Genomic DNA, 13,797 nt, shown 5'->3' with positions numbered 1-13,797 from the left:
TCGACGTTTAGCTTGTTACCTCAGCTACGATCTTCTGCCCCGGCAGGATCTGGTAGATAGTCAGGCTTCTCAGCCTTTTTCAGTTATAGATGTCTGTACCCAGACATGATAGTTTCCGCTTGTGCTTTGATTTGTATGCTCTGATTGTTGGGTCATGAGACCCATGTTTGTAATATCTCGCTCCTCGGAGCCTATTGAATAAATTACTTGAGCCGTAGGGTCATGTTGTGATGCCATGTTGTATTTGCACATATCGAGCATATTGTGTGTATGTTATTGAAATGCTTGGTATGTGTGGGATCTGACCATCTAGTTGTTTATCTTTAGTAGCCTCTCTTACGAGGAAATGTCTCCTAGTGTTTCCACCGAGCCATGGTAGCTTGCTACTGCTCCAGAGCACTTAGGCTGGCCGGCATTTGTCCTTCTTCGTTCCTGTGTCTGTCCCTTCGGGGAAATGTCACGCGATGAATACCGGAGTCCTGTTAGCCCGCTACAGCCCGGTTCACCGGAGTCCTGCTAGCCCAGTGCTACAGCCTGGATTCACTCGCTGATGACCGACACGTTCGATGCTGGGTCATGGATGCCTGTCCCTGTAAGTCTGTGCCACTTTGGGTTTACGACTAGCCATGTCAGCCCGGGCTCCTTATCATATGGATGCTAGCGACACTGTCATATACGTGTGCCAAAAGGCGCAAACGGTCCCGGGCAAAGGTAAGGCGACACCCGTGGGAATACCGTGCGTGAGGCCGCAAAGTGATATGAGGTGTTACATGCTAGATCGATGTGGCATTGAGTCGGGGTCCTGACAAGGAGGTACGGTGAACAGCTCGTGATGCCGCATGCCACAACATTCCAGGCTCATCTTTGCAATCAAACACAAGGCCTGACATTACATAGACAATATTCAGAACAAACTCTTAACACAGAAATATCTCAGCAGAGTAACTATTTACTTCTAAACTGAACACAGGAATAGGAAAAAACACTCGACGCTGCTCACAGCAAGGGCGTCCCACTCAAAAATATCAAATACATGTCTTCTGGCTAACATCAATGAGCAATTTTTGACAAGGTTTTCCAATTCCAATATATGAAACTAACGTATTCTTTCTAACATCAATGATTAAACTTTGACAAGCTTTTCCCATTCAAAATATGTAATGCCTATGATCGTGGAGTCCTGTCGTAGCTTCTTGTACTTGTTTGGGTACTTTTTGCCCAGGGCACTCCACGTGTTGTTAAATTGCCAATGCTCTTTGCAGACTAGTCATGTCACCAGCGTCTAATAATACTCTGTAAAGCTTCTCGGTCATTCCTTCTGTAATGTAGCACAAACGGTGACTGCTTCTTTCTGCAAAGTGGAATGACCAACTGGACCCAGTAATGCAGCATTTTGCCTTGGACACATTGGCTCCTTTTGTGCAGTTCAACTAAAATCGAAGTCGGAATAAAACCGAGCTTTAATTTTGATATCCCTGTAAGCAACAATAGGTATAAGGGAACCAATTACTGAGAAATAATGGTTGATGACTTGTACTCCCAGAAGAAAAGCATCTACTGATCTACTTTATCTTAATGGGAAACAAAGCAGGAGAGTAGCAATTCTCCATCAGTGTGATTCATTCATATTGACTGAGACATTATCTTAGCAATGCCTTGTTTCAACATGTATAAAGAACGACAAAGAAGAAAAGTACCAGTCCTAAAACAATGCAACTGATTCATTTTAACAAAGACATTATCTTAACAATACCTTCGTTAAACATGTAGAAAGAACTACAAAGCAGGATAGTACCATTCCTAACAAGTGTTGCAGTTTTGAACTAAGTTTCAGTAGTTAATTAGTTCTGAGAGTGGCATTGCTTAATTTTACCAGTGGCATTAGATTAATCAAAAGCATAAATAGTTCCAGGGGAGAGTGGGCGCAACAACAATATGTGCTTCCATCTACTTATAAAGGGGGTGATGCAGAGTTTGTTGTAACAAATCAACAAGCATCATGTCTGGGTTGGTCCCATTTTTGTTCACTACTTAATGGGAAACGACAGCAATACAATAGCTACAATTTAACATTTATTTAAAACAGTACCAATACAAGTAGCACAACATCTCAAAGCACACTGCACAATCATGTGTATGAAGGCCTGTACCGACCATTCATGAGAAGACTAGGATAAAATACGAATCTGCCAACACGAATAGGAAATCCAATCTCGTTTTGTGCAGTTGCACTGAAATCAAGCAAAGTGTTTCACGTAGCGAAGCAAATTGTCGCAATAGCAACAAGTTGAATAGATATCCTTGTTTAAACAGAGGAAAAAAAGGAATCAATTTCTGGCTAATAAAGGAGGATGAAACATGCGACCACAAAAATGGTAATCCTGCCAATCCCTAACAAGTGTTGCAGTTTTGAAATAAGATTCAGTAGTTAATTCTGAGAGTGGCATCAATTACTGGCTTATAAAGGGGGTGATGCTGAATTTGTTGTAAGAAAGAAACAAGCATCATGTCTGGGTTGGTCCCATTTTTGTTCACTACTTAATGGTAAAAGACAGCAATACAATAACTTCAATTCAACATTTGTTTAAAACAGTACCAAAACAAGTAGCACAACATCTCAAAGCACACTGCACATCATGTGGATGAGACCAAGATTTGAAACAACTCGCCACAAAGACTGGAAATAAATCTCGATCTCCTTTTGTGCAGTTCCACCAAAATTAAGCAAAGTCACCGGTGTGACATTCAAGTTGAACTGCACAAAACACTCTTAAACATAAGTGTTTCGAGTAGCCAAGAAAAATGTTGCAATAGCAACAAGTTGAATCAATACCCCTATTTTAATAGAGGCAAAAAAGGAAACAATTACTTGCCGATAAAGGAGGATGAAACAAATGGTGACAGAAAGAAGCATCTAACTTATCTTGGATGGAAAACAAAGTAGGATAGTAGCATTTCTAAAACGGTTGCATTGATTCATATTAACAGAGACATTCTCTTGAAACAACATTCGTTAAAAAATGTAATTTACTTTTAACAGTGGCAATGCTTCAATTTTCCGGCGGCATTCTTAGATTAACTACAGCAAAATAGCTGTATGGGACATACCAGCACCATGTGCGTCCACACGTATAAATGGGTGAAGCAGAGTATGTAGCCAAGCAGCATATATGTGTTGGTCCCATATTTGTTCTCTTTGAACCTTATTCCTATGTGAGGGCAGAAAATCTAGTCCTTCACAAACTACCCGACCCCCCAGTTTCTTTCCCTTTTCAACAAAGAGATCGGTTCCTTACAGATGTGTGTACTGGGTTACCCCCTTTTTCCCTTTTCGACCAACAAAGCGGCTGGATAGCCAGTCTATACTACTTTCCATCCCTCCTTTCCTCATTGAACCACGTCCTAGATTCTTGCTCCAGCCCACCGCACCCTTCTTTCCTCTTTGAACCAAGACCTAGATTCGACTATAGATCGAAAAAGATCCACATGCAGCTAGAGCTACGACGTTTTCAAAGAAACTTATACCTTAGGGTCGTCGGGATGTGGCAAGGCATGCGGCGGGAGGCCGGATCTGCCCACAGTAGGTACGACAGCGAGGAAGAAGGGGTCGGTGGCCCTCCCGCACAGGCGCTGGGTGAAAGAGAACAGCACAGCCGGCAGTGGATTGCCTCCCTCGCCGTAGGCGATAGAGTGAATGTTGCACCTCCTCCCCTTCCCGGTGCGACGGGATACGGACGCCTCCTTCACCAGCTGTGAGGGGGGAGAGAGAGACAAGAGGCCAACACAGTCTTATTTAGATCTGGTGAAGAGAGGGTGAGAGACTGTGAATATAGCAAACCCTAGCAAATGAACACTGAGCCTCCAACGTGTATACATATATGTAGTGCGGCGAGAGTGTGGAGAGTGCAAACCCTAGCAAACAAGCGCAGAGGCTCCAGCTTGTATATATACTACTGTAGTACGGACTGAGCTCCGGTGCCTTCACTACCCCTGCTTTTGGTTGTATGACAGGTGAGCCAGCCACATTTTGGGCCCACCTGTCACAAACCCAAAGGTAGGTGCACTAAGTCAATGAAGCCACGTCCATATAGTACTCTCGTGTGTACGACTAATATATAGTGGAGTGGTTTTCTTATTCTCTCCATAACAATCGTTTTAAATTGTGTAAGTACAAAACGAAACTCTTTATTTAACGTACAGTGAAGAAAACTACCACTCCTTCCGTCTAGGTGAGTAAGTCATCTTAGGCTGTGCACCGTGACCAAGGGGGAGGGGAAAACTGTCACATCCCTAGTCTGGTATGACTTAGACTAGCTAGCCATTTGTGCATCATATTTAAATTTCATTTAAATTTGAAATGAGGATTGGTGGAACCCTCAGAATCATTTTTGAAAATGACCCAAATAAAAATTTCTCCAAAAAGGGTCCAAGAAAATGCTCATGTTGCTCTCTGAAAATATTGGACAGAGATAAAAATCAAAACAATATTTTTATGAGCTCATGGATATTTATTTTGGCCATTTGGATTAATTCGATAAATATTTGCATTGGAAATATATTAGTTATATATATTAATATATGTCCAAAAATTATGCCATTTATAAAGGAGCTCTGGAATAAATATCTAGCTCCTGCAAAAAATTGGCATAAGGTGATAAAATGATTTAATATTTTAATTAAGTCAAAACAAATGTCAGAAATTAGAAAACAAAAATAAATAAAGAGGAGAAGCTTACCTGGGGCTCTCCCCTGCGCAGCCCAGCAGCAGCAGGCCGGCCCAGTCAGGAGGCGGCCCAGCCCACCTGGCCCCCCCTCCTCTGTCGTCTTCCTCCCCGACAGGGGGACGGCGCGTGCCCGACGCGCGCGCACCGCCGCGCCGCGCCACCTCCTCCCTCCCTGCCTGCCTGTCCTCCCCTCGTCGCTCTGGATGGACCGGACGACGCCACGCGACGCCCCGCACCTCTCTCCCACTCTCTCATTCCTCCCCCTCCCCTGGTTCTCTCTCTCCCGACCGTCCGAAGGGGCCCGTCGCCACCGCTCGCCGTAGTCGTAGCCACCGCGCCCCTCGAGAGCATCTGAGCAGTCCACGAGCTCCGCCACGTCGCCGGCTACCTCCTCGTCAAGCCACGCACCTCCAGACGGCCTCCATCGCCGCCATCGCCATCATCTTCCTCCTCGGGCTCCGCCGTCCGCCGCCGTCGATTCGCCGTCACCAGGTCTCCCCCCGACCCCGCTGTGCTGCTCTGCGTGATCGCCGTGAGCATCTCCCTGTTTCCCCTCTCTTCTCCCCCTCGTTCCCGTGTCGTAGCCATCGCTACCACCATGGCCGAAGCCATCGCCGCCGCAGCTCCTCGCCGTCGTGGCCAGAGCCACCGCAGCCCGTGCCTGCACCTGCCATCGCGCTCAGTAGCCTCCCAGAAGGCCAACGCCTCCGCCCGCAACTCCTGCCATGCCCTGCAGCACCCGCTCGCGCCTCACCCGAACTCCGGCGGCCGCCCCGAGCTTCGCTCCGGCAAGCTCCGCCGCCCCCGCAGCCTCCCGCATGAACCACTAGATGCGCGCGAGCCGGGGCTTCGCGTGGGTGGTCTCCGCCGCCCGAATGGTCGCCGGAACGGCGATCCCGAGCCCCTCCGCCGCGTTCGGCCTCGCCGGCGGCTAAACGCCGGCGGGATTGACCGGGTCAACCCAGCTAACTAACCCCCCCGGCTAATTAAGTTAGATTAGTGCTAATCACCGCTTAATTAACCCCCTGAGGCTGACATGTGGGCCCCGGTGCCCCCTAACCTTTTAATTAAGTTAATTTAACCCCTGTTTAACCCCCTGTCACTGATGTGTGGACCCCACACGTCAGGTTTGACCCCAGTCAGCCACAGTTGACCGCTGACGTCGTGCTGACGTCATGCTGGCGCAATATATGATTCCTGGATTTAAATTTAATCAGAAAATTCCAGAAATTGTTTTAAACTTCAAAAGTTCGTAACAATTCAACCGTAGCTCAGATTAAAATAATTTATATATGAAAAATTATCAGAAAAATGCAATCTTTCCATCTGTACTAGTTTCATGCATGACAAACCAACTTATACATGCTGAATATGAGAAAAACACATTATGGCATATGTAGGAGCTTAATTTGGAGATGCATTTGAACCTTTGGTTCAAATGGACTTCAAACCAAATGATTACCAGTTGCATTAGCCCAAACAGCATCACATCTTCATGCCTTGTTCATGCATCATTGTGTTGCATATGCTTGTGTTTTGATTGTTGGCACCGTTCCTTCTCGATAGGCCCTGCTCCGGAGACGTTCCAGAGTATCTGTCTATGAAGCAGTGCCTCCCTTGTTGATTTACCAGGCAAGCAAACCCCCTTGTTCATTTCGATAAAACCCTACTCTCTCGCTCCTGCTCTCAGTTATTGCATTAGGACAACAACGATTCATCTGCTACTTTGTGATGCGGTAGTTGAACCCATTCCTCTGCATGACCTGTCATTGCCGCAGTAAATAGTTGAAACCCACTAGCATGTGTAGGAGTTGATTGAGCCATGTTGTGTTCCTACCATGCTATGCCTGCTATTGCTTAGAGTGTGTCAGGTCTGGTTCATTGGGAATGAATTGGAGTGTTACGATATGTTCTAATGCTGAGAGTGAAGCGTGTGAACACGATTTGGTAAAGGTAGCGGTGAGAGGCCATGCACTGAGTTCGATGTATGTTGTCCAACGACTCTATACTACCACACATTGGAATGCTTAAGTGCCCCTCTCGACTTATTAGCCAACTTGATCTCTGTCCAGGAGTCGCAATTAGTTTCTGGTGTTTGTAGGTAGTGCTATTTTTCTACCAAGTGGCACCCGGCAGGGTGGGCTTGGGACAGACTAGGCACACGTGGCACGGTGTACCAAGTGGCACCCAGATGGTGGGCTTGGGAACCCTGCTCACATCGTTTGGGGCCGTGAGCGACACCCCGGCCGGATCTCCTTGCGGATGGAACCCAATAGGCGATAAACCAGGACTAGAGTCTTGTGTGGTTAGGCAGGTCGTGGCCGACACCCTCGCCAGGCTTCCGCTTGAAGGTTGCCGAGATACATGACGTGTACATGGCGGTAAGTGGCGAGAGCGTGTGTGAAGAAGTACACCCCTGCAGGGTTAACATGATCTATTCGAATAGCCGGGTCCGCGGTTATGGACTTCTTGGATGCTTACATGGTACATAGACAACTTGAAGTGGATACCCTAAAATACTCAAGACAAGTGTGAGTGATATGGATGGCCTTTCCGTAGGGAGACGGGGATGATTCCATAGTAGTGTATTGTGTGGTGATTAGTGGACTCGTGTACGTTGTCTCACCTCTAGAGTTTCTGGTACTCGTAGAACAGGATAGCCACAGAGTCAAAGCTGGCTTGCTGCAACTAAACCCCACATTACCCTCTTGATACAAATGCATGTATGATAGGATTTGATGTAAGTCTTGCTGAGTACCTTTGTACTCATGTTGCTTCATTTATGTTTTTGCAGCAAAGACTTCAGTCTTATTAGTGTTCTCGTGGACTTCGACGAGTAGCTTGTACCTCAGCTACGATCTTGATCGGATGTTGTAGATAGTTAGGCTCTTCAGCCTTTTTCCATTTATAGATGTCTGTACCCAGACATGTAATGCTTCCGCTTGTTGCTTGTATGCTCTGTACGATGGGTTTTGTGACCCCTGTTTGCAATAAATGCTATGATGGCTCTTCTGAGCCTTTATCTATATGATTGTTGAGTTATGCTGTGATGCCATGTTGTACAGCACATACTTGCATGTTATGCGTACGTGTAATGTGTATTGCTATGTGTGGGATCTGACTATCTAGTTGTTTATTCTTAGTAGCCTCTCTTATCGGGAAATGTCTCCTAGTGCTTCCACTGAGCCCTGGTAGCTTGCTACTGCTCCAGAACACTTAGGCAGGCCGGCATGTGTCCTTCTTCGATCCTGTGTCTGTCCCTTTGGGGAAATGTCACGCGATGAATACCGGAGTCCTGCTAGCCCGCTACAGCCTGGTTCACCGGAGTCCTGTTAACCCGGTGCTACAGCCTGGATTCACTCGTTGATGACCGACACGTTCGATGCTGGGTCATGGATGCCTGTCCCTGTAAGTTAGTGCCACTTTGGGTTTACGACTAGCCATGTCAGCCCGGGCTCTTTATCATATGGATGCTAGCGACACCATCATATACGTGTGCCAAAATGCGCAAACGGTCCCGGGCAAAGGTAAGGCGACACCCGTGGGGATACCGTGCGTGAGGCCGCAAAGTGATATGAGGCGTTACATGCTAGATCGATGTGGCATTGAGTCGGGGTCCCGACAGCGTTGGTATCAGAGCCTGACTGCCTGTAGGATTACCAAGCCAAACTGGACGAAGTTGAGTATAGAAAATCTTTAGTTATGTAAGGGAATTGATTGTGGGTTGGAACGTAAGGCTCTTTTTACTCCTTATACCTCATGACCTTCTGATCTGAGTCATCCTATCTTTCCGACGGGATTAAGGAACTAGGCTTCTCTTCCGTCTATCAGGATCACGTGTTACTACTCCGTAGTCCCATAGGATTGGTTGATCAGAGTCATACCCCAGTTTTCAAGTACTTCCGGTGTAGTCTGTTTAGTACTATCTCAGAACTTTGAGTGATGATGATGAGTATGTTACCACCCCATTTTTAGTAGGATGTCTCATTCTGAGCATTTTACTGCCGTTATGCTACCGAAATTTCCCTAGGAGTTCGAGAGATACTAATTCCTTGTCCTACATTCTACAGTCTATAGTTGATGCTGATTCCGTCCTTGGTTTCGTTTCTCAGGATGTCATCAGCTAAGCAAAGTTCCGTTGCTCGTAGCCAGAACCACGGAGATGGTAGGGATGAGGATCCTCCCGACCAGCCTTCGTTGACCGAGTTCATGTTTGAGATGGAGAGGAACAAGCATGAGTCTAACCGTTTGTTGGCACGTATCGAGGAGAACACTGCACATCAGTTCAAAGGGTCTGCTACCATTCATGATTTCATTCGTTTGCATCCCCCCACCTCTCATCATTCCATCGAGCCACTCGATGTAGATGACTGGCTCCGTAGCATCACTCATAAGCTGCGTTCCGCGAGCATAGCTGAAGATGACAAGGTCACTTATGCCACATACCACCTGGAAGGTCCTGCTAGTCTTTGGTGGCAGAACTGTGAGGCTTTGCTTCCAGCTGGCCAGATTCCTACCTGGAAGGATTTCACTGAGGCTTTTCGCAAGCATCACATTCCCCAGGCCCTCATCCATCGCAAGAGAGAAGAGTTCTGTAGTCTCACCCAGAATAAGATGGCTGTTGATGCTTATAGCAGAGAGTTCGAGAACCTTGCCCGCTATGCTACAGAAGAAGTGTCCACAGACGCCAAGAAGCAGGCTAGGTTCCGAAAGGGTCTCAACCCCAAGTTGCGCCGTGATCTCCACCTGCATCATTGTGATACATTCCAAGCCCTTGTGAACAAGGCCATCAATGCAGAGACAGCTCAGCTCACTTACGAGGAGTCTCGTAAGCACACCCGTGATTTGGGATCCTCCTCTGGCTCTAGTTCCCAGAAGCGCCGGATTTGGGTTCCAAACTCCGCTCTTCCTTCCGGTTATACACCGAGGTCATCTCATGTGGTGCCTTCCCCAGCTCAGTCATATGTTCCACCCAGGCCTACTGGTAGACCGCTTGTCAGTGCGGGTCCACGTCCAATCTCAGGGACCTGCTTCACATGCGGGAAGCCAGGACACTATGCACGTGACTGTTCTCAAACTAGTTATGCTCCACCCCAGTCCGAGAAGACTGTTGGCTGTGTTAAGCCATCACGCAAGATGATCAGTGTTAAGTCAGCCCCTATTGAACGTGGACGTGTGCATCACGTCTCAGCTAAAGACGCTCATGATGATCCGGATGTCGTTCTTGGTGCACTCCTTGTCAATTGTCACCCAGCATCAGTTCTATTCGATACTGGAGCATCTCACTCCTTCATTTCTGAAAGCTATGCTAACTTGCACAACATGTCATTTTGTGATATGCCAACTCCGCTAGTCATCCAAACTCCTGGATCCAAATGGCAAACCTCTAGTGTAAGCCATGGTAATGAAATCCTTGTTGACAGACTTGTATTCCTTGCATCACTTGTAGCCCTCAAGTCCTCAGATATTAACATCATCTTGGGTATGGACTGGATGACAGCTCATCATGCCAAGATTGATTGTTACACCAGATCTGTTCAGCTTACCCACTCATCTGGCAAGATAGTCACTGTCTCCACTAGAGTTGCAAAGCGTCAGCTCTATTCTCTCAATGCCAGCCCTCTTCCAGACCTTGGAGATATCCCGGTAGTCCGTGACTTTCCGGATGTCTTTCCAGAGGAACTGCCAGGTGTTCCACCTGACAGAGATGTAGAGTTCGTCATAGATCTTATTCCAGGAACTGCTCCAATCTCCAGGAGACCTTACAAGATGGCACCCTTAGAACTAGCCGAGCTTAAGAAACAACTTGATGAGTCCTTGCAAAAGGGTTTCATCCGTCCTAGTTCTTCTCCTTGGGCTTGCCCCGTTCTCTTCGTCAAGAAGAAGGATGGTACGGACCGGATGGTTGTAGATTATCGTCCCGTTAATTTGGTCACGATAAAGAACAAGTATCCGCTCCCCGGGATCAACGACCTGTATGATCAGCTCGCTGGATCCTCAGTCTTCTCCAAGATGGATTTGAGGTTAGGATACCACCAAATTAAAATCAGAAACGGGGACATTCCCAAGACAGCTTTTGTCACTCGTTATGGTCAGTATGAGTACACCGTCATGTCCTTTGGTCTAACTAACACTCCAGCTACATTCTCCCGCTTGATGAACTCGATCTTCATGGAGTACTTAGATAAGTTCGTCGTGGTTTACCTCGATGATATTCTTATTTACTCGAAGAACGAGGAGGAGCATGCCGAACATCTTAGACTTGTTTTAGAAAAACTCAGAGAGCACCGCCTTTATGCCAAGTTCTCCAAGTGTGAATTTTGGTTGCCAGAAGTGACCTACCTAGGATACGTAATCTCTGGTAAGGGCATTGCTGTCAATCCCGAGAGAGTTCAGGCTGTTCTCGATTGGACTCCACCTGAAACAGTCAAACAAGTTAGGAGTTTCCTTGGTCTAGCCAGCTATTGTCGCCGCTTTGTTGAAAACTTCTCCAAAGTAGCCAAACCCCTCACGGAACTTCTCAAGAAAGATAAAAAGTTCGAGTGGTCCCCACAGTGTGAGTATAGTTTTCAGGAACTGAAAAGACGCCTGACTTCTGCTCCCATACTTGTGCCACCGGATTTCACTAAAGACTTTATTATCTACTGCGACGCCTCACGACAGGGACTAGGTTGCATTCTTATGCAGGATCGTCATGTGATTGCCTATGCATCTCGACAGTTGCATCCACATGAGGAGAATTATCCTACACATGATCTAGAGCTTGCAGCCGTAGTCCATGCACTCAAGACCTGGCGACATTACCTTCTTGGTAAACGTTGCGAGATCTACACCGATCACCAGAGTCTCAAGTATATCTTCACCCAACCAGATCTGAACCTTAGGCAAAGACGTTGGTTGGAGTTGATCACAGATTATGATCTAGGGATTACCTACACCCCAAGCAAAGCCAATGTCATGGCTGATGCTCTAAGCCGTAAATCCTATTGCAACAATCTCATGCTGCAGCAAGGCCAACCATTTCTCCATGAGGAATTCTGTAAGCTTAACCTTCACATCGCTCCTCACGGATTCCTCTCTACCTTAGTGGCGAAACCTACCCTTGAGGATCAGATCATCTCTGACCAGAAGTTTGATAGGGGTGTTATCCGCATTAAGAGAAACATTAAGAAGGGAGTTGGTGGATGTTTCTCTATGGATGATCGTGGCGTTGTTTTCTTTGAGAATCGCTTGGTGGTTCCCAAGAATCAACATCTGCGAAAATTGATTCTTAAGGAGGCACATGAATCTCCTCTCACGATTCATCCCGGTAGCACTAAGATGTATCAGGACCTACGCCAGAGGTTCTGGTGGACTAGGATGAAGAGAGAAATCACTCAGTTTATTGCTAACTGTGACGTTTGTTGTCGCGTTAAGGCAGAGCATCAAAGGCCTGCTGGCACCCTTCAGCCTTTAGCTATTCCTGAATGGAAATGGGATAAAGTTGGTATGGACTTCATCACCGGCTTTCCCAGGACCAAGAGAGGGAATAACGCTATCTTCGTAGTCGTTGATCATCTTTCCAAAGTGGCTCACTTCCTTCCTGTGCGAGAGAGTATCACTGCTAGTCAGCTTGCTGACTTATACATTTCTCGAATAGTGTCACTTCATGGTGTTCCACTAGAGATCAATTCAGACCGTGGCAGTCTTTTCACTTCTCATTTCTGGGAGAGTTTCCAAACTGCCATGGGAACCCATCTTTCCTTCAGTACCGCCTTCCACCCTCAATCGAGTGGTCAGGTGGAATGGGTCAATCAAATTCTCGAAGACATGCTCAGAGCTTGCGTTATCTCATTCGGTATGGATTGGGAGAAATGTCTTCCTTTCGCCGAGTTTGCCTATAACAATAGCTACCAATCCAGCCTCAAGAAAGCTCCTTTTGAGGTTCTCTATGGACGAAGATGTCGAACACCTTTGAACTGGTCAGAAACCGGTGAAAGACAATTCTTTGGACCGGACATGATCCAGGAGGCAGAAGAGCAAGTTCGCATCATTCGTGAGAATTTGAAAACAGCCCAGTCTCGTCAAAAGAGCCAGTATGATCGTCATCATAAGGATACGACTTATGAAATTGGCGACCAAGCTTACCTTCGGGTTACTCCTCTGAAGGGTACCCATCGTTTCGGTATCAAGGGCAAGTTGGCTCCTCGTTACATTGGTCCCTTTCGCATTCTCGCTAAACGAGGAGAGGTTGCCTACCAGTTGGAACTACCCCCACATCTTTCTCGAGTTCATGATGTCTTCCACGTCTCTCAACTCACGCGTTGCTTCTCGGATCCTATCCGCGGAGTGGACCACGAAACGCTTGATCTCCAAGATAACCTCACATACCGAGAATACCCGGTTCGCATTCTTGATCAAGCAGAGCGTGTCACTCGACGTCAGAACATCAAGTTTCTCAAAGTTCAGTGGTCTCATCATTCCGAGAGAGAAGCTACTTGGGAGCGAGAAGATCGTCTTCGACTGGAGTACCCCACTTTCTTTCCGTCAACCCTTGAATCTCGGGACGAGATTTTTTCAAGTGGGGGCGAGTTGTCACATCCCTAGTCTGGTATGACTTAGACTAGCTAGCCATTTGTGCATCATATTTAAATTTCATTTAAATTTGAAATGAGGATTGGTGGAACCCTCAGAATCATTTTTGAAAATGACCCAAATAAAAATTTCTCCAAAAAGGGTCCAAGAAAATGCTCATGTTGCTCTCTAAAAATATTGGACAGAGATAAAAATCAAAACAATATTTTTAGGAGCTCATGGATATTTATTTTGGCCATTTGGATTACTTCGATAAATATTTGCATTGGAAATATATTAGTTATATATATTAATATATGTCCAAAAATTATGCCATTTATAAAGGAGCTCTGGAATAAATATCTAGCTCCTGCAAAAAATTGGCATAAGGTGATAAAATGATTTAATATTTTAATTAAATCAAAACAAATGTCAGAAATTAGAAAACAAAAATAAATAAAGAGGAGAAGCTTACCTGGGGCTCTCCCCTGCGCAGCCCAGCAGCAGCAGGCCGGCCCAG

The sequence above is a fragment of the Triticum dicoccoides genome, chromosome 3B (assembly GCF_002162155.2).
Source record: "Triticum dicoccoides isolate Atlit2015 ecotype Zavitan chromosome 3B, WEW_v2.0, whole genome shotgun sequence".
In the NCBI taxonomy this organism is placed as follows: domain Eukaryota; kingdom Viridiplantae; phylum Streptophyta; class Magnoliopsida; order Poales; family Poaceae; genus Triticum; species Triticum dicoccoides.
This window is presented reverse-complemented; position numbering follows the sequence as displayed.